Source organism: Nomascus leucogenys, chromosome 11, assembly GCF_006542625.1.
Source record: "Nomascus leucogenys isolate Asia chromosome 11, Asia_NLE_v1, whole genome shotgun sequence".
Lineage (NCBI taxonomy): Eukaryota > Metazoa > Chordata > Mammalia > Primates > Hylobatidae > Nomascus > Nomascus leucogenys.
In genome coordinates, this window is record NC_044391.1 from 17,749,065 (window position 1) to 17,773,023 (window position 23,959).

General features: G+C 39.3%; 1 long non-coding RNA gene across 1 annotated transcript; it reads right to left on the reverse strand.

The window, feature by feature from the left end:
* Window positions 1–1,836: 1,836 nt before the first annotated feature.
* LOC100599384 lies at window positions 1,837–23,949 on the reverse strand. The gene is made up of 3 exons (XR_001116471.2): window positions 23,487–23,949; window positions 19,972–20,134; window positions 1,837–1,984 (listed from the first exon to the last, which is right to left on the reverse strand). It is a non-coding gene; the product is annotated as an uncharacterized LOC100599384 (long non-coding RNA).
* Between the last annotated feature and the right edge of the window lie 10 nt (window positions 23,950–23,959).

Genomic DNA, 23,959 nt, shown 5'->3' on the forward strand with positions numbered 1-23,959 from the left:
GGCACTGTGTGGGGAACAGCAGCTAGGGTTTCTCCTGGGGCTGGTCTAAGGTTTCCTGGAAGAAAGGCACATCCATGTATTGTTTCATTTGCATTACCATTTGGAGTTTGATAGTCTTTAGGCAAGAAGAAACAATTTGGGTTATTAGAGGAAACAAGCAGGGGATAAGGACAGCTTAAAAATCCCAACACTGCTGACATGTACAGATAACTGGTGGCCCAGTTATGCCTGCTAAGATTTGAGTGCAAGGGGCTTGGCTTTGGTTAACTTCCTTGGTTTTATTTTCCCAAAGAAACCTCTGGGTTATGGGCACCCTATTTACTCCCATCACCTGATAGGATTTGTAGGATAATTGCCAAAAACTAGAATATTCAGATTTGTACATCACCCATCCCTTTTTGTACTTTCTGAGCTGCAGCCAGAGATTGCTAGTTGGCTTATAGGAATAAGCAGGATTAGTTTAAAATGTAGGCAAAAACTTAAAAACAATCAATGGGATTAGAATTAATGACAAGCATATGATATGTTTTGAAACATAATTTTTCTCTCCTACTTGTCATTTTTGTTAAAAAACAAATCATGATAGGACTGAGTTGTTTGCAAAATCAACTTTAGTTTTATACTTGGCCTGATTATTTGTACAAAGCTCAGCAAGAATAATTATTTTTACATAGGTTTTTAAATTGGCTTTGATGAAACTGTTCCACAGGAATCTCAGATAGAACTTTTTAAAGTTGAGCCCAGCCATGGGTTTGTACCCTCAAATACCTATGAGTTGGGTGAATTCCTCTCTCCTTGAGGTCCCAAGAACATGGTGTTCCTGGGCCTGTAGAAGGTGATATTCTTTACTTGCCACAGGTTAAGAACCCTGTTCGGGGGCTGTGTAGACAAAGTATGAGGCAGTTTTCCCAAGGGGCTTTTATTGGCTCTGCAAGTCAAGCTTGATTCCTTAAAGGGAAGCACAGCCTTTAGTCAAAACCTTGAGAAAACAACCAGTTTCTTCAATTGTGTCCTCTTGTAAAAGAAAATGATTCTCATTGTGCTGATGCAAATAATTATATTGCCATGAGTTAAGAATGCTCACAAATACTTTCCCAGTTCTAGAGGAACCAGAGAGAAACAAATAAATATGCTCTGAATTTTGTTTACAGAAGTATACCTTATATAATTATTAAAGGCTGTAAATAGCTTAAAATAAGTTTCCTTGACTCTGAAAAACAAAACAAGGATCAGCAACATTTTAAGCAAAAAGATTAAAAAGTCCATTTTGTTAACTCTTGTTTTGCTTGATATTCATTAATATTTTAGCTCTTCATGAGTCCTGTACATTTTTCCTTTATTCCAATGTCATGATCTCCAAAGTTATCAGAAACTTGCATTTGAGAGCATGTGTCAAAGTCCTACAGCTGATTATAAACCATCCTTTAAAGAGGATTAAAACAAGACGATTTTGAATGGTGAAATGTCCAAGGTAGTTAGTCAAGAACGTGACTGACAAATTTTATTATTTCTGTGGTTTATAATAACTTAACATAATAACATTAATTATGATTTCCAGCATATACTCAGACATTAGAATTTTAGAAATTCCATACAATTTTGGAAAATATATTAATATTATTCACTAAAATATAACCTGAAGATCATTAAACACCATTTGGCCAATCCCATGTACCTAAACATGTTAAGTAATCCTGTTTACATCTCTTCTGGATGCTTCAGGGGCCTTCTGTAGCATCCAAAAGCTAGGAGTCAAGAGAGACAATTTTGAAACTGAAGTTTGATTTTGGGAAGTAAATGTTAGAGGTTCAAAACACTTAATATTACAAACTACAATTCCAGATTACCATAAGTTATTTATTTTGCCAAAATTAGGACCCAGAAACTTTAAGACAAGGCAAAAACCTTTACTCATTAAGAGGGAAGATTCAGCTTTCCAAACAGTTTATCTCCTGTCTTCTCATTCTTCTCCTTGGCAGTTTATCTGCAAGGCAGATAAAAAATTTTCATTATCCTTCACTATTACATGAAAATCTTGTACAAGGGAGAGAAAGCCAAATTTTACTCTTACATTGGTTTTAAAACAATCCTTTATCCCTAGGCAAGATTTACATTTCTATGTCTTTTTACACTCTTTTACCACAAACACATTTTACTGTCCTTACACACCTTTCATGTAAATCTATTTTTAGTAGTCTCATTTACATGTTATAATGGTAACTCTTGGCAATTTTTCACTTTAATGTAAAACTGGTACATTGTTTTGATTATGTACTAGGCACAGATAACATCTGATTTTTCCAGCATAGTTAGGGGCGGGGTTAATTTTCTATGTACCCAGCCCTTACCAACTTGTAAAGCAGGCAGTTTACAACCTTGAAACATTTAGCAAACCTAGTATCTGACTTATATGATTTAGGCCACCTATTTACATTTTGACATCTGCATTTTACCGATTATTTTTAAAACTATTTTTATTTCTTAAAGATTAAAGTTATGTGAACTAAAATGCATTACAGCTTTTATATTTCCTTTAAAAAATTTGATTTAAGCACTTATTTTTCTTTAAGCCAGTCAATTAGAGCTCTTTTTATAGGCATCATACACAACACATATATAACTACACAAGCAAACAGAAGCAGATCCAGTGTTTATTAGATATTTTTGTTCATCAATCACCTAATTGAATTATTGGTCTCTGGGTGGTGCTGTTTAAGAGCAGGGCTAGGAAAGCATGCAGTTTCTAGGGTCTAATAAACAGGTATTTCTGGAGGACAAAAACAGACTTTGAGAGGGATCTACCTGCCTCTAATTCCTGGGGTTTCATGAGGAAAATGGAGGTTTCTCCCAAAATAGAATCTGTGGTGCCTTTTCATTTTTTTCCCAAGGAGTCCCAGGCCATCAGAAATTATCTTAGGGCCTCTCATGCATGCATTAAGAGTGGCAAGACAAAGTGGAGAAAAAGAATTCAGTTGACTGAGAAAAAAACCTGTTCCAGAAAAACAAGATCCAAGAAGAGAAAAACATAAAGGCCTTGTACATATACCTGTAGATTGGATATCCAGTTTTAATTAAGCTGAGCACTCTTTAAGAAAATCCTTTTAAATCTCATATTACCTGACTTCAGCCACATCAAGCAATTAACATTTCTGGTTTTTGAACTTTACCAAAAGTAACCTAACAAGTGAAACCAAGAAGCCTCAATTAAGGTTATGATTTAACCATGAGTGTTCTAGGTACTTTCAAAGGGGTGGTAAGTGGCTTTTGAAACCACCATTGCAAAATTATAACTGAGACAGCAAAAGAAATCTGACCTAACCAACTCCATCTTGCTTCTAGCCTCCAAGCTGTCCTTGTTCATTCCTGGGCATAGGCTGAACCAACTCTGGGAGGAACTTATAGTTTATAGTCCAAAACAAAAACAATAATAGCCCTTTCCCAAAACAAACCCCCTTCTTGCCTGGGGGACCAGAATGCTTTTGTAGGACCAAGAAACCAGCCACAAGATTAGAAACTATGGGTTAGGAGTCATGCAGCTAGAGGCCACAAGATTCTGACCCTCCCTAAACTGCTCCTAAGATCAGCACTTCAGATATTTTGCAGACCCTGCACTTGATGGATCAGCTGGCACCACTCAGACTGATAAACTGGCTCATCTCTTGTGACCCCAAACCAGGAACTGACTCAGCACAAGAAGGTAGCCTCAACTCCCTGTGATTTTATCTCTGACTTGACCTATCAGCACTCCCAGCTCACTGGCCTCCCCTATCAACCAGCCATCCTCAAAAACTCTGCTCCACAAATTCTCAGGGAGAGAGACCCAAGCAATAACAGAACTCCATCTCCTGCACAGCCAGCCCCACATGAATCACCCCCTCTCCATTGCAATTTCCCCGTCCTGATAAATCAGCTCTGTCTAGGCAGCGGGCAGGGTGAACCCATTGTGTGGTTACACTTTTACAAAATCTAGAACCTTTAAAGGAAACTCAGAGAACGAAGACTTAAGAAAGGAGCTAGAAGTTGTTCATGAAGGGGAAGAGAATCAGCAAATGGCAAAAGTCCCACAGCTATTAACTTGCAAGTATTCATTCTCCAAGCTAGGACTGAACCTGGGCTGCCATTGTAAAATGGCAGAGTCTAAAACAAAGTGCTGCCGTGTGGTTATAGGTCAAAATGTAAAACAAGATGGAGTCCTGCAGCAAAGCTTGCAACTGACCAGTTTACCAGGCTAGATTGAACTGCAAGCTTATGGAGTCCCAAGCTTGCATTCCATTCTAAGATACCCCTCTCTCTACCTTTTCCCTCAATTGAATCAGGAGACAGGGAGGTGTGTTTCACTAAAGACTCTCTCAGCATTTCCAAAAAGGCTAAGGGATTTTCATCTAGTTTTTGATCTATCATGGAAAGTTTGGAGTAATTAAGAGGCTTGGCTGTGGTCCTCCATAAGCCCTCTAATACGCACATTTGAAAATGTTTTAATTTGCACTTATCTAAGGTATCACTGGGGTCTCAATTAGGTTGTTTAAGAGACACTGTTTCTCTTTCTACTATGAATGGGGATTCTGTCTCTTTCTCACCCTTTCCCTTTTTGACTGGCTTTCTTTTTTGACTGGCTATAGGAGACATGCTGTTTGTCTCTGAATTTCTCTGCTACCTGTAGGGCTGCCTGTTTCTCAGCAGCAGTTAGGGTTTGATTTAAGAGTAACATCACATCCTTCCAGGAGACTTTAAATACTTGGGATAAATCCTGGAAGGCCTCTATATGTGAGTGATGTTGGGGCTTTCCCAGAGTGAACTTTAGGGTGTAAGGTTTAAAGAAGATCCAGGCTGCACTCAAGGGGAGTGCAGGCTTGAAGATGGGTTGTTACCTATCTAGGAAAGAGGGGAGAAGAAGTCTCCTTCCTCCTTTCGGAGTGACCCAGAGTGGAAAGACAGAAAGGACATCCCCATTCTCCTCTTCCCTCCCATCTCCTCTGGATCCTGGCAACCATCATAGGTGCCACCCATGGATGCAAACATGACCTTCACCCATAGATCTGGAGGAGCTAGTCAGCAGGAGTAGCCATGTTTACCTGTGTGAGACCCTAGCTCTCTGTCCTGCTGATTTCCTAGATCCAGTTGGCCCATAAGGCTCCGAGGGTATCCTAGGGGCTCAAAAGAGACTGTATGGTAGTTGAATTTGGGCAAGGCCCTTTAAAGGGGGGAGTGTCTTAAATCTATCCCTTACATCCTCTTACTACCACCCAGGCAAAGTTATGAATTCCTAGAGAATGGGACCAATTGACTTCTAAACATAAGATCCCTTTCTCACTTAGATGCCAATATAGCTGGATGCAGAACAAATGCCTCAAAATAATGTAAGAATTGACTGGCCATCCTCCCTCTGATGATTTTAGCACTGAGGCTAAAATCTGTCTTGCTAGAGTAGCTTCCTCCTGGCTGCTGAAAGGGGAGATTTTCTGATTACAAATAGGCCATAGGGACTGATTACTGGGAGAGGGATGTAAGAGGGAAAGGAATCAGGGAACTAGAGTTTTGGGGCAAAGGGCTGACAAGGCTCCCCACAGAGAAAAATCCCATCCCACTAGGTGGAGCCGTAGGGTTTGAAATGTTAGGGAAAAACTGACTTTCCAAGCAGAGGTTAGAAAGAGAGGTTTTGGGCTTAATAGGCTGTCCACATAATATGCCTCCTAGCAAGAAAAACTTAACTTGTCTTATAAAGGAACTGCTTAAACTCACTGGGTGGTTCTGAGCTCTTACACTGAGAAAAAACAACCCAAATGGAGAGGAGGGTATTCACTCAGGGTAAAATATTCTCCCACACAGTGCCATGAATGATTATTATTAGGGGACAAGAAAGCCCTTAATAGGTGAAAGTCTAGACTGAAATATTGAAATTCCCCCATCTCAAGGAAATCACAGAAGCAGCAATTTTTTTGAGTTACATTCCTGGTTACTAAGGCACTTGCTAACTTTCCCCAACAAGATTATCTCCCCAGGCTTTACAAAGTCCCTTAACATAGCATGTGAAGAAGGGATAGCAGATATGATAGCCATGAAAAGAAAGGAAGGAAATGTGATAGGAAAGTCTGGAAGTTCTGGTGCCAATACCCTGATGGGCTGTTGGGGGCCAGAGTTAATCCAGGAGTCTTCAGGTAACCCCGAGGTGTAGCCTCAACCAGATGTCTTCAGCTGCCCAGAGTCTCCTTCTGTTACTGGGGGGGTCTTTGTTCTTAGAGCTCCCAAGATGGTGGTGGGCAGCTCCCAAGATGGGGGAGGCACTCCCAAGATGGGGGAGGCACTCCCAAGATGGGGGAGGCACTCCCAAGATGGTGGCAAGCCTTTTGTTCTCTGTCCTGCGGTTCTTGGCCTCACGGATTCCAAAGACTGGAACCTTGGGCCATGTGGTGAGTGTTATAGCTCTATTAGAAGCCGTGGGTCACGGAAGAGAACTGTGGAACCCAGCGACGAGTGTTCAGCTCGATTAGGACAAACCCAGACACTTAGCCATGCAGGAACAATGGCGAGCCTCTAGCCCAATCAGGAGCGGCAATGGGTGCCTCACTGGATCAGGAGCGCAGCAGACACCTGCTGAATCCAGAGGGGTGGGAGTCAGTGGCGGGCCTGTGATGGTGAGCAACAGCTTAGCTCGAGCTGGAACAAACACGGACGAGAAGAATGTGCAGTTGCAAGATTTAATAGAGTGAAAAGAGAGAGAGCTCTGATACAAGGGGAGGGGACCTAAAGGGGGTTGCCTGATCCGGCTTGAATGCCTGGGTTTATATCCCAATCATTGTCCTTTCCCCTGTGCTCTCAGGCGGTAGAAGATTTGATTATTTCTTTACCTCCTGTTTTTAGCCTAATTGGTATTTTAGTGAGCTCTCTTTACTACCTGATTGGTTGGGTGTGAGCTGAGTTACAAGACCCATGTTTAAAGGTGGGTGCGGTCACCTTCTCCAGCTACGCTTAGGAATGCTTAGCCTAGGAAATCCAGCTAGTCCTGTCTCTCACTTCCAATCCCATAGATGGCTAGGCCTTCTGTGAAAGGAAACTGGATTGGAACAAAGCCAACATTCCCACCACAGGAGGGCAATCGGGGATTGACAAAGTCCTCTAAAGCAAGCCTGTCCCCTGAGTCTTGTAAGGCTGGCAGCCACTCTAAAAGTTTTAACTGGCTGACAGGGGCCCAGTGTTTTGTTTAACTTTTTTAAATGAGGGTGAAAAGCCTCAGAAATGAAAGTAGAGTTGGAGGTCCACTCTTACTCATTCTTCTGATCGTTCCTTTCCCAGCCAATGCACCAAAATGTTAGTCTTGCCAATGCACCACAGTGTAGAAGTCTCTCACTGTGAGGTATCACCCAGAACTCTTTGTCTCAGGATCAAGAGAATTAACGGGCATGGACACAAAGGGTGAGGTTGGAGCAAAAGTTTAATAAGCAAAAGAAGAAAGCTCTTCACCACCAAGAGGGGGCCTGGAAGAGGGTTGCTGTTTTTATAGTTGAATGCAAAGGCTTTTATAAGAAACTGATGATAGCTGGACATCTCATCTGCATAAGGCATGAATTTCTGGTAGCTCCACCCTGTCCTCCTAGTGCACAGGCAGGCCCTTAGCTTGAGTTACTCCATATTGCTTTGTTCCCCTTACTGTGCATGTGTTAGGGGATGGAATTTTCCATTGTGGGCTTGTCTGGCCAAGTCACCTGTTTACCCTTTCTTACCTGAGCAACTGTGGGCACGTCTTAGGCAAGCCCCCCTGTGCAAGTTCCCTTATCTGAGCCTGCAGGCTGTTCTTTTGTGTGAAAGAATTCAACCAAGGAACCGCCCTAACTGCCTGTCTGACTGGTTTCTTCCTTTCTTCAATCTCAGTGACACCAACAGGATTGAAGCATTATTTAGTCTCACTGACATTTGAGGACCAAGATGTTGATGATCATCACATTGTCAGAAATCACTATTTAATATATTTATGATATCAGGCTCAATAATTAGATGAAAGTCAAAATGAACTGCTTTTGCAAAAATTATAGCAGTGAGAAAATTATGGCAGTGAAAAAGATCTGATTTCACCAACCCCCAATTTACTTTTAGCTGCCCTTAATTATTACTGGGCTTAGGTCAAGATAACTTTGAGAGACATTTAGTTTATAGTTTAAATGATAATAGCCCTTCTCCAAAATACAACTGCCTTAAAGCTAATGAGAGAACACCAGGCTAGGAGGACAGAGGTGCCTGAATTCTGCTAAGGTGTAGACGTAAACCAGCCATTATTCTGGAGGTCACAAAATATGTAACTTCCCCAATTATTCCTGCAGAGAACATCACTATTGTAGAACCTAAGTTTGGCCTTTTGAGATTTTTTTTCCAGGATTTTTGGCAAGTCTATCGACCAGTGGCTCCACCTGGATCGGCCAACCACTCCTGTGACCCCACTCAGAAGGGATGCAGAGCAAGAGGACAGCTTCTGCTCCCTATGATTTCATCTCCAACCCAACCAATCAGCACTCCCTATACCCTAGCCCCCTGCCCATCAAACTACCTTTGAAAAGCCCTCACCTAAAATAGCCTTGAATGAGATTGATTTGAGTAATAACTCTGTCTCCGACATGGCATCACCAGCATCAAAGTCTTTCTTTACTGTAATGCCATGGTCTCTGTGAGTTGATTTTGTTTGTGCGGTGGGCAGAAAGAACCTGTTGGATGGTTACAGAAATAGGCTATTTCAAGTAACTGACTATATGTTGCTAGTGTTTTTCTATTAATGTTATATATGGAGATAAATGATACAAATTTCTCCAGTCTTTCTCATTCAAATTAGTGAAGTTTGTTGAAGCTCCCCTTCTTCAGGAGATGTGGGAGGACTTTTTCTCTCACATAATTCACTAGGCTACCAATGGTAATTCATTTGAATTCTGTTCTATCACTAGACAGTAATGGCAGCTCAGGTTAGTATTTATGTGAACATTTTTTCCCTGTTCTGTTAAAAAAAATGTATTTCAAGTTTCTGTTGTAAACAAGTTGACTTTAAATTGAATGTTTTTGTTAATCATTTAAGGAGAATCATTAAGTTATGACTGCCCTTTGGAACACAAATATTTATTTAAGTTCAGTATTCTGTTTCCCTAGAAATAGGATTTCTATACTTTCAGAAGAATATTTGGTAAAATGACTTGGCTGCTTCTATATTTAAACTTCCTTTTGAAATGAAAATTTGTTCCAACATGGATTCTAAAGGTTCGGCAAAACTGCTCATGAATGACTGGTTTTAGAAGTATCTTTTGATGTTTTAGAAATTTCTGTTAAGGCCAGGCACTGTGGCTCACACCTGTAATCCCAGCACTGGGAAGCTGAGGCAGGTGGATCACTTGGGCCCAGGAGTTTGAGACCAGCCTGGGCAACATAGGGAAACCTGGTTTCTACAAAAAATATATTTTTAAAATTTTTATTTTGTCCTGCAAGCAAGTTTTAGAAAAAAATGGATTTATAAAATTAGCTGTGTGTGGTTTTGCATACGTATGGTCCCAGGTGGGGCCATGGAGTTTGAGGCTACAATGAGGTATGTGGTGCCACTGCACTTGAGCCTGGGCAATAGAACAAGACTGTCTCAAAAAAAAATTAACAAAAAAATTTTTATTAACTAATTATCTCTTGAATCAAGAATATTCAAAACCTGTATTTTTTTTTTTTTTTTTTTTTTTTTTTTTTTTTTTTTTGAGACAGAGTCTGGCTCTGTCCCCCAGGCTGGAGTGCAGTGGCACCATCTCGGCTCACTGCAAGCTCTGCCTCCTGGGTTCACGCCATTCTCCTGCCTCAGCCTCCCGAGTAGCTGGGACTACAGGCACCCGCCACCACGCCCTGCTAATTTTTTTTGTATTTTTAGTAGAGACAGGGTTTCATTATGTTGGCCAGGATGGTCTCGAACTCCCTGACCTCGTGATCCGCCCACCTCAGCCTCCTAAAGTGCTAGGATTACAGGCTTGAGCCACTGCGCCTGGCCCAAAACCTGTATTTTACAGATTCAAAATCTGTAAAATGTGGCTTATCTTTTTTCTTTAAGATATATAGGCTGCTTTTTTTCTATTTTTTGAACATCCTTTTATTCTCCTAAAAGTTTTCTCTTTTCCATAAAATTAAATTTACTGTTGAAATCGCATCCTTCTATAAATTCAGATTGTTTATAAATATGGGTTTGGAAATTAGCCAGTTTAAATTTGAAATTATTTTATCTTGTATTTTTAAAACTAAAAAATAAGAATGTTGTGAGAAACAGAAACAAAAATTTTGCAGATGCCTAATAATATTTTTTCATTATGAAATTGAGAAATAATTTACACATCATAGCATTTACCCTTTTGGTTATACATTCAGTAGTTTTAAAAATATATTAATATATTCACAAATTTGGCCAATAGTCACTAATATCTAATTCTGGGATATTTTAATTAATCCAAAAAGAAACTGCATACTCATTAGCAGTCACTCACCATTCCACTCTCCTCTCAGTTTTCTGTTCCTATGGATTTGCTTCCTTTAGATGTTTCGTAGAAATGGAATCTTACAATATGTGACTTTTTGAGCTTGGCTTCTTTTACTTATTGTATTATTTACAAGGTAAATGCATGTTGTAGCATGTATCAATACTTTGCTCCCTTTTGTGACTGAATAATGTTCCATTGTATGGATATAGCAAAATTTGTTTATCTATCTGTTTATGGTCATTTGGGTTGTTTCTACCTGTTGCCTATTGTGACTAGTACTGCAATGGATATTTCTGTACAAGTATTTGTATGAGTGCCTGTTGAATTCCTTGGGTATACAGACCTAGAAGTGGAATTGCTGGGCCATAAATTCTATGTTAACATTTTGAGGAATTGCCCATTTTTTCCATAGAAGCTGCACAATTTTACTTCCCACCAGCAATATATAAGGATTCCAATTTCTTCACATCTATGACTAGACCATCCTCTCTAACACTTACTTTACTTTTTCTAATACCCATCCTAGGTATGAAGCAGTATCTCATTGTGGTTTGGATTTGCAGTCCCTTAGTGACAAATGACATTGATCATCTGTCATCTGCTTGTTGGACATTTGTCTATCTTCTTTAGAGAAATATCTTTTCAAGTCCTTTGCCAATTTTTATAATCAGGTTATTTGTATTTTTGCTGTTGATTTGTAAGAGTTTCTTTTCATATATTCTAGATATTAGAGCCTTATTTCAGTGGTCCTCAACCTTTTGGGAACCAAGAACTGGTTTCGTGGAAGACAATTTTTCCATGGATGGGGGCTGGGAAGGATGGTTTCAGGATGAAACTGCTCCACCTCAGATCATCAGGCATTAGATTCTCTCTCACAAGGAGTGCACAACCTAGACCCCTTGCATGCACAGTTCACAATAGGGTTTGCACTCCTATGAGAATCTAAAACAACCACTGTTCTGCCACGAGGCAGAGCTCAGGCAGTAATACTTGCTCCACTGCTTACCTCCTACAGGGTGGCCAAGGTCCTAATGGGCCATGGACAGATACTGGCCCATGGCTTTGGGGTTGGAGACCCCTGTCTTATTTTATATATCATTAGAAAATATATATTTTCCCACTGTCTAGGTGTTTTTTTATTTTTAATTTTTGTGGGTAGGTGCATATAATTTATAGCATACATGAGAAATTTTGATACAGGCATTCAATGCCTAAAAATTACATCAGGGTAACTGGGGTATCCATCACCTCAAGCATTTATCATTTTTTTGTGTTACAAACATTCCAATTATACTCTTATTTTTAAATGTACAATATATTATTTGTTGACTGTAGTAACCTTGTGCTATCAAATACTAGATATTATTCATCCTATCTGTGTTTGTACCCATTAACCATCCCCACTACCTCCTCACCCCTACTACCCTTCCCAGCCTCTGATAACCATCCTTCTACTTTCTATCTCCATAAGTTCAACTGTTTTAATTATCAGCTCCCATGAATAAGTGAAAATATGTGAAGTTTGTCTTTCTGTGCCAGGCTTATTTCCCTTCACATAATGACCTCCAATTCCAATTCCATCCATGTTGTTGCAGATGATGGGATCCTATTCTTTTTTATGGCTAAATAGTACTCCATTGTGTACCACATTTTTCAATCCATTCATCTGTTGATGTACACTTAGGAAGCAATTTAAGTTGCCTCCAAATCTTAGCTATTGTGAATAGTGCTGCAATAAACATTGGATGCAGACATCTCTTTGATATACTGATTTCCTTTCTTTTGAGTATATACCTAGCAGTGCGATTGCTGGATCATGTGGTATTTCTATTTTTAATTTAAGGAACCTCCATACTATTCTCCATAGTGGCTGTACTAATTGACATTCCCACCAACAAGGTACAAGAGTTCCATTTTCTCCACATCCTTGCCAGCATTGGTTATTGCCTTTCTTTGGGGTAAAAATCATTTAAAAATGTTTGTTAGGTGAAATAAAATATTAATTTGTATTTGGTGGTAAAGGAAGACTAAAGAGATCACATATAAGCTGAGATCTGAAGGATGAATAAGTGTTGCCAGGTGGAGATGGTGGGAAGTGTCCTTGAAATAGATGGAAGAGCATGTTAAATACTTTGATTTTAAATTTGTGTATTTCATTTTTTAATGGCTATCTCCGTGTCTAGCCTGTGAGTTCCATGAGACTAGAAAGCATATCAGTCTTATTCTCTTAATTTATTTCCTGCACTTAGTACCGTGATGGCAACAGTAACTATTGTTGAATGGATGAATAAACAAGAAAATTAAAATGTACCATATTAGGGTATTTAACCAAGACAAAAACTTTCACTTGCTTATGGGCTTGTGACATTTATCTAGAACTACCAATATTCCTAATGCCCGAATGTCATTTCCAAAGTCTAGGTTTCACTTATCACAAATATAATCCAACTCATTGATTTCATATTTTCTGAAAACACTTAACGTTCTGTATACTATTACTCCTTTTTTCCTCATGAGCTATCAAATTTCGGTGTTTCCAAAGCACTACCATGGTGTTTATCTGGTTCCTAGTTATGGGGAAAAGAAAGATAAATCAGATTCTTGCTGTGCCTGTGTAGAAAGAAGTAGACACAGGAGACTCCATTTTGTTCTGTACTAAGAAAAATCCTTCTGCCTTGAGATGCTGTTAATCTGTAACGTTACCCCAACCCTGTGCTCCCTGAAACCTGTGCTGTGTCAACTCAGGGTTAAATGGATTAACGGCTGTGCAAGATGTGCTTTGTTAAACAAATGCTTGAAGGCAGCATGCTTGTTAAGAGTCATCGCCACTCCCTAATCTCAGGTACCCAGGGACACAAACACTGCGGAAGGCCACAGGGACCTCTGCCTAGGAAAGCCAGATGTTGTCCAAGGTTTCTCCCCATGTGATAGTCTGAAATATGGCCTCCTGGGAAGGGAAAGACCTGACCATCCCCCAGCCCGACACCCATAAAGGGTCTGTGCTGAGGAGGATTAGTAGAAGAGGAAGGGACGCCTCTGCCTCTTTGCAGTTGAGACAAGAGGAAGGCATCTGTCTCCTGACCGTCCCTGGGCAATGGAATGTCTCGGTATAGGGGAAAACCGCCTTAGGACTGGAGGTGGGACAGGCGGGCAGCAATACTGCTCTTTAAGGCATTGAGATGTTTATGTGTATGCATATCTAAAGCACAGCACTTAATTCTTTACCTTGTTCATGATGCAGAGATCTTTGTTCACATGTTTATCTGCTGACCTTTTCTCCACTATTATCCTTTGACCCTGCCACATCCCCCACTCCGAGAAACACCCAAGAATGATCAATAAATGCTAAGGGAACTCAGAGGCCAGCGGGATCCTCCGTATGCTGAACGCCGTTCCCCTGGGCCCCCTTATTCTTTCTCTATACTTTGTCTCTGTGTCTCTTTCTTTTCCAAGTCTCTCGTTCCACCTAATGAGAAATGCCCACAGGTGTGGAGAGGCAACCCACCCCTTCACTGGTGCCAGGTACTAGGCTTCAGCCTGTTGTTATAGCTTTCCCAATGCTCGTTCTCACTGTCATACATCTGAACAAAGATTGCTTATGGATACATAGTACAATGTACAAACACACAATTATTGCTGCTCTGGGTTGGGCATTGTGTAATTTAAGAAGTAATCTAGCCAGACAGAGTGGCTCATGCTAGTAATCTCAGCTCCTTGGGAGGTTGAGGTGGGAGGATTGCTTAAGTCTAGGGATTCAAGAACAGTGTAGATGACACAGACCACGTCTCTACAATTTTTTTTTAAATTAACTAGGTATGGTGGCACATGCCTATAGTCCTAGCTACTCAAGAGGCTGAGGTGAGAGGATCACTTGAGCCAGCAGTTCAAGGCTGCGGCGAGCTGTGTTTGTGCCACTGCATTCTAGCCTGGTGACACAGCAAGGCCCTGTCTCTAAAATGTTTTTGAAAAGAAGAAATTAAGTAATAAAACTGTTTCTAAACTCAGCTCTGCCAGCGTGTGACCTGGAGGCAAATCACATCATTATTTGCCTTCCATAAAATAAGGAAATATGCATTATAATAACTGTTTTATGCTTTTAAGTTCAGGGGTACATGTTCAGGTATGTTACATGGGTAAACTTGTGTCATGTGGGTTTGTTGTAGAGATTATTTCATCACACAGATATTAAGCCTAATATCATTAGTTATTATTCCTGATCCTCCCCCTGCTACCCCCCGCCATTCTCCAAAAGGCCCCAGTATGTGTTGTTCCCCTCTATGTGTCCATATGTTCTCATCATTTAGCTCCCACTTATAAGTGAGAACATGCAGTATTTGGTTTTCTGTTCCTGTGTTAGTTTGCTAAGGATAATGGCCTCCAGCTCTATCCATGTCCCTGCAAAGGACATGATCTTGGACATGACCTTGTTCTTTTTGGTGGCTGTATTAACTTGTTATCTTACTTTACAGAATTAATAACTCAAGTAGTAATAAACAAGATTTGATAAACTCCAAATAATTTTACTTTTTTAATTCAGAAAGTTGAAAGAGATAATAAAGTCTCTTCTATTTTTAACATTTTATGATTCTGGAATAGTCCGAAGTTCTCATGAGTGCCTCTATCTTTTCTCCAGGTAAATACTATTTCTATACTTGTCCATGGGATCCCATTCCATTCTCACAATGAGAAACTTAACAGAGCTACATGTTATTGAGACTGCTTTAAGTATTATTTTCCCAAGACAATACAAGCCTGAGTCTGGCATCACTATTTTTGGCCTCATGACTTCTATATGCCGCTCCTGTGAAATGCCTAACCTTGTTTTTACTCTAACTTGTTACTTTGAATTTTATCCTGCTTGTCTCTGTAATCACCTAGCCTTGCTTCTCATGTAAATAAGACTCTCTCTAGCTGGAAAAGCTGGACAAACTCCAATCGACCCCTTAATTTACAAGACACTAAGGGCTCCTTACCCAACCCCCTTCCATAAGGAGTTGACCTGTGTAAACAGATCCTCCGCATTTCAAAGAAGCCCAATTAACTGATAAGGTACTAGCACCAACAATGTATGAAGTTCCCAGGATTTTTCTCAAGGAGATAATAACATAAAGCCTTGAGTTCGTGCCCGGCATACCCCCTGTATCTAATTATAAAGACAGCTTTAGAGCCTTGCACCTGGTACCGTTGCTCTTCTTGTAACCATTTGTCTTTTAAATTATTTATCTCTTTGTAACCATTTGTTTTTTGATTCTTGCATGTTTTTACTTCTGTAGAATTATTGCATTTGAGTTCCCCTCCCCTTCCTAAACCTAGGTATAAAAGTTAAACAAGCCCCTTCCTCGGGGCTGAGAGAATTTTGAGCGTTAGCCATCTCTTTGGCCGCCGGCTTAATAAAGGACTCTTAATTTGTCTCAAAGTGTGGCTTTCTCTCTAACACCCCTGGGCACAACACCTGTAGGATCGTGATTAAGTATGAGCCTTTCCAGCTGCCTTTATTTAATTATTTCTGGTTCCCAGGCAAACTTGTTATTAGTCCATACTTCCCACTGTGCCCATGCTTCCACCTGTTCAACTCTGCCCTTTCCTCAGCCGGACACACCCTTTTCCCATTCTCTGCCTAACAAACTCCTGCTCAGAATCCTAATTTCAAGGACTGGCACTGGACATTCTCTATTATTTTAGTTTGTGTTATTCTTACTTAGGATTCTTAATACGAGCTCTCTAGACATGTAGGTCCTGAGATTTTCTTACTTGCTTTGCATTCCATTTGCTTAGAGGGTAGGGAAGGACTATCTGATTAAAGGGGCAGATTCCTGGGCCCCGCTCCTCCCATCCAATTCAGGCAGTCAGGGGCAATGCTGGAAATCTGCATTTAATACAAACATCCCAAGTATTCTGATAAAAATCATAGCCCATCCTTTCAGCAATACTGGAGGTTTAAATGAATGAGCTTCAGGGGTCTGTGAACCTCCAGAAATTCTTCAAAACATTTTGTGGCTTTACATATATTTGTATTTTTCTAAGGAAAGGTTTCATAACTTCCAACAGATTATTAAAGGAGTCTGTGATATAATTTTTTTTAAAAGCAACACTATATAATGTTAAATATTTACCATAAATATATATATTTGGCTTTGTTGAATAAAACTTTTTCCTTACTTGAAGAAAAAGAAAAAAACATGAACTCAGAAATATCAATCTCCTTTTTATAAATAAATCAATTTTGATGACTTGGTAAACTATGAAGTAGTCATTATAGAAAATAAGAAAAAGCATAGGAAAGTGTAAATGAGAAGACAAATATTACCCAATAACCCAGAAGCAACCGCTGCTAATGTTTTTTGTTATAATTTTCTTTAGGGTATTATTACTGAGTCTAATATAAGCATTTTACTCTGTAAGACATTCTTCAGTATACAAAAAAAGATAAAAATGTTTAAATTGACTAAGGACAGTAGACACACAAACACACAAACCTGGATTACACACTTTAAGTTCTGGAATGCTAGTTTTAACATAAAGTAGGCAGCACACATCTATAATGCTGGAGGAAAGGGTAGTCCCAAAATTCCACCTGTCATTTGCATTTAAACAGGAAAAGTACAAGACTAGTAGTTAGATAAATCTTGGTTCTGATCTCTCTTCCATCACTTCCTGCTTAAATAATTCTAGATAAGTCACTTAATATTACTGGGCTTCTGATGATTGACCTCTTTTAGAGATAATGGCACATAACATTTTTGAAGGCAGGATGCAGAAATTTATGATATCCTGAGGTCCATTAGAAATATGGATATACATATTCACAAACATACAATTATATGTATACATAGATACATATATATTTATATAAAATTATTATTATTCATGTTAGGCCATTGGAAAATGCAGGAGAGTGCAAAGAAAAAAAATATCCTATATTCTTATAACTCAGAGGTAAAAGCTCTTATCCAGTGTGTTTTTTTAACACATAAAAATTCAAGCTGCATCCACTTTGGCTTGGCATTGTCTTAGAGACACGCAATGTATGTCTAATGATATGTGACATATGTTGGATTTTTATTCAAAAGTAAATATTAATGCAAGGGATAGCATTGAGAACTGTATAAGTAATGAAAAGATACGAAAGTGCAGTACTTATATTTATACAAGCAGAATGTCAAATGCACTGTGTATAGAAGTTACATACTTGGACAGTTTATGATTATTTTTCACAGTATCCTTGCTTCATCATAAAATACAATGAAGGATACCTAAGGACTCTCACCTTCTATGAGCTGTCATATCCATGGAAACAGAAAACTGGGAAATTCAGAATTGTCTCATTGATTTGTATCTGTATTTAACATAATGCTGGGCAAGGAACAGTGTTCAATAAATACTTATTTGTATAGCCTTTTACCTCTTTAATCACACAACAGCTTCTATTAAGCAAAAAGAAAAAGAAGTGAACCTTGTGCAATCCAAAGCAGAGTTCAAAGTAGTTAAAATGCTAAAAAGAAAACAATATTAGGCAGCCTGTGGTAAGTGTATCAAGTTGCCCAGGCACAGTTAACTGTCCCGGTTGGACAACTTCAGTTGCGCAAGGCCTCAGGGTGAAACTGCAGCTGAGAAGAGGTCATAATGGTTGTGAAAAAGACAGGCAGTGAAAACGATCTTTGAGGAAACAGGTTGTGTAGTCAGCCTGGGTTGCTAGTGAAGAGCCGAGAAGAGGAAAAAAGGGAGAATAATAAGAAAGGTTTCTCAAGAGGGAATAACAGACCCAAGAGATGGTGGAACCCACTTTGTTTTCTAAGGAATCCTACAAGTTTCCTGTGGTGGATTGTAAATCACACACTTGTCATGACTACACTTTCTCATGGGATTTCTGCCCTGCAGGAGACAATGCCACAGTGAACTCTGCTTGGAGATACCTTATGAAGCTCACTGGGAGTTTCTGAGAGCTATAAAATAGGTAGGGATTCTGGAGAACAGAGAGCAATAATTTTATTTCCAAGAGAATGCTGAGGTCTAACTAGTAGGGTTTAAATGATTAGCCCAAGACCACATGTCTTTTAGCAACAGAATTAAGTTTCTAGACCTCCCCTTCAGCACTGTATGTTACCACGCCTCATCCAATTATCTGAATTGCAATGGTCCTGCTATGGAATCTTGAGGCTTATCAAGGTTGTTCTAAATTTTATAAACAATGGTTTGTTATTTATTCCAGAATATTATAGGCTCATCTGGAAAATTCTGTCTGGAAAAAAACGATGCCCCTTAAGCCTGAATGGTTTTATATACCAAGATAAGACTGAGAGCCCAGAAGAGGTACAGGAAACACCTCAGACTTTCTCAATACTTTATACAAAATATATTTGCCTCAAAAAGCAAGGAGATAATGTTGAATAAAAGTTGACACATTATTGTGTAAACACTAATATGATAACAATATCTTTAAGCTTAACAATCTTACCACTTCAACATTATTTTATTTTTATTGACCTAATAATAAGTCATTTGAAGTTTTGCATAAAGTTGCCAAGTTCCTATTTCTCAGGGAAAAACTTTCAGTAAGGAAGAACCCTTAATTTCTTCTTTAGTACCTGCTTAAATTGAATGGTTCCTCAAACATTATTATTATTTTTGAGATCGAGTTTCACTCTGTCACCCAGGTGGGAGTGCAGTGGCATGATCATGGCTTGCTGCAGCCTTGACCTCCTAGGCTCAAGTGATCCTCCCACATCAGCCTGCCAAATAGCTGGGCTACTGGTGTGCACCACCATACTAGGCTAATTTAAAAAATTTTTTTTTTTGCAGAGACAAGGTTTTGCCATGTTGCCCAGGCTGGTTTCAAATTCCTGGGCTCAAGCGATCCACCCACCTTGGGCTCCCAAAGTACTGGGATTACAGGCATGAGCCACTGTGCCTGGCCCTCAAAAATATTTCGTATGAAGTAATAAACATAACCATTAAGTGCATAATATTTAAAGTCATTCATAAAACTCACCCTCCTAAATATGGGAAAAGACACATCACACAATCACCTTGCTGTTGATTACATGGTCTGGGGTCTCTGCCTTCTCCCCTTGCAATAGCCCTCTAGCCTTGGGGCTTGTTAAGAGTAGATGTGAAGGTTTCAGGTCGCAGCCTGTGGGACTACTGCTTAGTGTGTGGGGTGCTTTGCCTGCACCCCTGGTTTCTTTAAGTCTTAAATGATGCCCCCTCCAAGCCATCATCCTAACCCCCACTCCTCCACTCCCGCCCTTGGCCAAAGCATAGATTGTAACCTCTCCGCTACTCTCTGAGATTGGCCTTTGGTGAGGAATTCAGGGCTTTCCCCATATCTTCTCTCCCCTGCCTTTATCAAGGGGTGCTGCTTTTTCTTCCCTCCTCCTCAAGTGTCTTTTTGCACCATCACCAACCAACACCTTCCAAGACACTTCCTTGCTTTGGCCAGAAGCCATCAGGTAAGGTTGGAAAGAGTTTCTGACCTCCCTTGTTTAGTTTTACTCACTCTCCACCAGCCTGGGAAATGAATATTGGGTCCTCAGCCCTGCTACTCCCTGCTGTCATCATCAGCTGATGCATTGGTTTCAGCTCAGGTTTTGATAAGGTGAAGGGAATTGTTACCAGGGTTACTCAGACCTGCCAGCTCTCAGAGTCCTTGGTGGTTAAACCTGGAGAAAGAGCACATGAAGACACTTGAAAGCACACATGATCCCTCTGCATTGTTTTATTTTCTTGTAATTGCTTTTGCTTTTAAAAATTGAAGAAGTTTTAAACAGGGCTCTCATTTGGTCATCCTTGCAATCCACTGGGGTCTAGTTTGGAATCTCACAACTGGAACAAAAAGAACCTTGGATCCAGTGCATGCCTTGGCTTTGGTGCTGCTCCTGCTTCCCAAGATGCTCAGCAGGGATTAAGAAAGAAATTGGGGTACACAGCAGATCCCTGAAATTGGCAGACTTGACCTCCTGGAAAATTGCTGTGTTTTCCACTTTCTGTTCAGGACCACTACTAAATGCTGAAATGTGGATGCATACCAAACAAAGTGATTCGTTGTGTACTAAAGTTTTTTTTAATTATTTGTGTAAAATCATCTTTTGAAGCAGAATCAAATCTGAAAAGCAATTGATGTTTCCATTAATCTTTTTCTGGGGAAAACCTCAGTTCTAAGGATTTAAAATCCTGTAAGTGAAGTTTAACATAACAGTATTCCATAAGCAGCCTTTTTATGGTCAGACCATTGCCTAATTTTAATATAATTTTAAAATGTGTGCATTAATTAAAAAATGGGAAAAGGATCTTAATAAACATTTCTCCAAAGAGGATATATAAATGGCCAATAAGCACATGAAAAAATACTCAACACTCTTAGTCTTCACAAAAAAATGTACATCAAAACCATAAGACACCACTTCACACTCATTAGAGTGGCTGTATTTTTTTTTAAAAGACAATAACAAGCGGCTGTTATATTGTTATTGTAACTAAAGGCACAGAGAAATTGAAACTCATATTGCTGGCAGATATGTAAAAATGGTACAGTTCCTTTGGAAATCAGTTTGACGGGTTTTGAAAATGTTAAACATAGAGTTAACATATGACCGAACAACTGCACTCATAAAATACTAAGATAATTGAAAGCCTGTACACAAATGTTTACAGTAGCATTATTTAAATAGACAAAAGGTAGAAACAACCTAAATGTCCATGAACTGATGAATGGACAAACAAAAAGTGGTTCATCCATTCATCAGTTGATGAATCATGTTTAATGCCTGTTGGTAGCACAGAATTTAGAGCCACTTTGCTTCACTCTTTTCCTAGTCTTGTTATTTATTTTAATGGAAACAAAATGTTCCTGTAAAGAAGCCTGGATTTTTGGATATAGAAAAAGTTGTGGGACTGAAAAAAATGAGTGGAACAGAGATTTGAGTATGTAGAAAATAATCTTTTTAAATATTTGAACCAAATGTTCTAAAATTAGATTACGGTGACTGCATAACTCTGTGAATATAGTAAAACCATTGATTTGTGGACTTTAAATGGCCGAACTTAAGGTATGTAAATTATATTTCAACAAAGATGTTAACAAAATTTTTAAATGTTATATTTTGTTTAGTAAGAAGGCATTTTTTTCTGAGATGTAAAAACATCATTGTTATCTTAACTCTTAGCCTCAGATTTTGGTGGCAACTTTTCATATACAGTAAATATTGTTAAAAGCAACCCCAAATCAATGATTAGTACTAAAAAGAGATCTTTTGTATCAAACACTGTTCAGCTGCTGTTGGCAGTGGAGTTCATTTTTAATGCTACATTGCCCCCTTTGCGTCCAGTGTACTTTAATTTGCTGTTGGCTGCTTCCCAAAATGACCATATTTCTACTGCCCCCCATTAAAAAGAAGAAACATCACAAAATTATTTCTTCAATATGTTCATTTTATACATCAGGATGAAAGGAGGTTACAGATCTCCCATAGATTAGGGCTATTTACTGTATCTCCTTACTTATTAGAGTCACAAATCTTAGCAGGAAGCCAGTTATGCAGATTGAAATATGAACTTCTTAGTCTAGCATTTTAATACTTTTTAATGGTGAAATTTATGTAGACTTATCTATAAAGTCTTTTGCAATTTGTGGTATGCTGAGTAAGAACTACAGAAGAACAAAAATAAAAGATTTTTTTAATGGCAACTTAAAAAACTATCACCACTTGTATTACTTACAAATTTTCCTCCAGAAAATTATTTTGACTCATAGTCAATTTTTAATCTTGGAACAACTTCTTGCTATCAGAAATACTTCAAATGTCTAAAACATCTTCCTTACCAGCCAGTATCTCCTGCTCCACTCTAAGAAATGCACTCTTTCAAGATTAACTTGAATGCAACATAATTTGGAATCTTTCATTAAAATATATACCACAGATTATGAAGCCAAACATATTTTAAGATACCTGTTTTTTTGGTGATTTGGGGTACATATGCTTATCAGTATAACATATTTTAAAAGATTTTTTTCTACATACTCAAATCTGTGTTCCATTCATTTTTTCACTCCCACAACTTTTTGTCTATCCAAGAATTCAGGAATCTTTGCAGAAACATCTTGTTTCCATTGAAATAAACAACAAGAGTAGGAAAAAGAGTGAAGCGAAATGGTTCTAAATTCCATGCACCAACAGGCATTAAACATGCATAAACTTTTCAAGAGATGCCAAGACTCACTAAAAAGGAGAAAAAAAGTACAACGAAGGTTTCTGAGTAGTTTTTAGTTACTCAATTTAAGAACTTTATCTTGTAAGCAAACTTTAACATCATCCAGAGCATCACACTTATATATGAAAGACAAAGTTCTTTATCACACCTTCAGAAATTACAACTACAAATTCCTAATCCCTTATTTAAAATCTTTTTGGCTAGATATGTTTCAAAATTCAGAACTTTTCTTAGAATAGTAGGTCTGCCATATATTATGAAACACTTCCAGCAAGCTGTACTGTAATCAAACACAGTATTTCTGTAGAAAACTTATGAATATGTACACAAAGTGAACATTCAGTTACACATAGCCTCACTTCCCTTCAGGTCAAACTTTACTGCTAAAGGAGTTAGAAACGACAAACAAAGGAATGGGGCCTGTCATGACATACTAATTTGAAATCTAAATCTTCATATTTGATAACTAGTTCAGAGTCACTGTAAACATTTGGTCTTTCCTTCCACAAAAAAATGAAACAGTGTATTTAAAATTAAAAATGAAACTCAGTATATTTTATTTCAGAAGGTAAAAGCAAAATGAATTAATCTGTGAAACTAAGTCAATCACATTATGATCTTCTAGAACTTGGGTAGCTCCTCTCTGGTTAAAGATTCCATTTCTCGGCACAACAGCAAAAGACATCGGATAGGCCCCCAAGCTTGCAAGGTAAGCATCCCTGGGGTATTCAAATACCTTGGATAGCAATGAAGAGCTGCAGAAGGGCAAGGAGACCCGAGATGAAGTAGTGTGCTGCGGCATACCTGAGTTGGGCAAACTCGGCCTCCGAAGATTAAAGAAAAGAGCCCAAGTAGGAATCTGTGTGATCACTGTTCTTTTGCCAAGACACGGGGTGGACAATAAGATTCCTTTACAAAGCACTGGTGTAAGTGTTTGCCTGGTGCTGCAAAAAGCGGCTCCTTGGGAATGGGGAGGAGCGTGTGGTTAGTCAGAGCTGCGGCGAGAAGTTGGGTGAAAATGGGTCCTAGCCATCGGTTCCTGCAACTATCCCAGAGGGTTAGGTACCTTCGAGAGCGGAGCGCGGCCTGCCCAGAGTGCCTTCTATATCCTGGGTCAGGCGCCAAGCTCCCCAGCATCATGCAGAAAGCTGCAGCCCCGCAGAGTTAGGACAGCTCACTTGGCACCCGGCGAGCCTTTCCCAGGCCCGCAGCCCAGAATAGAGCCGGGGCCCAAGACGCCCGCTAGAGACAGGGTCGGGTCCCACTACCGCGCAGGC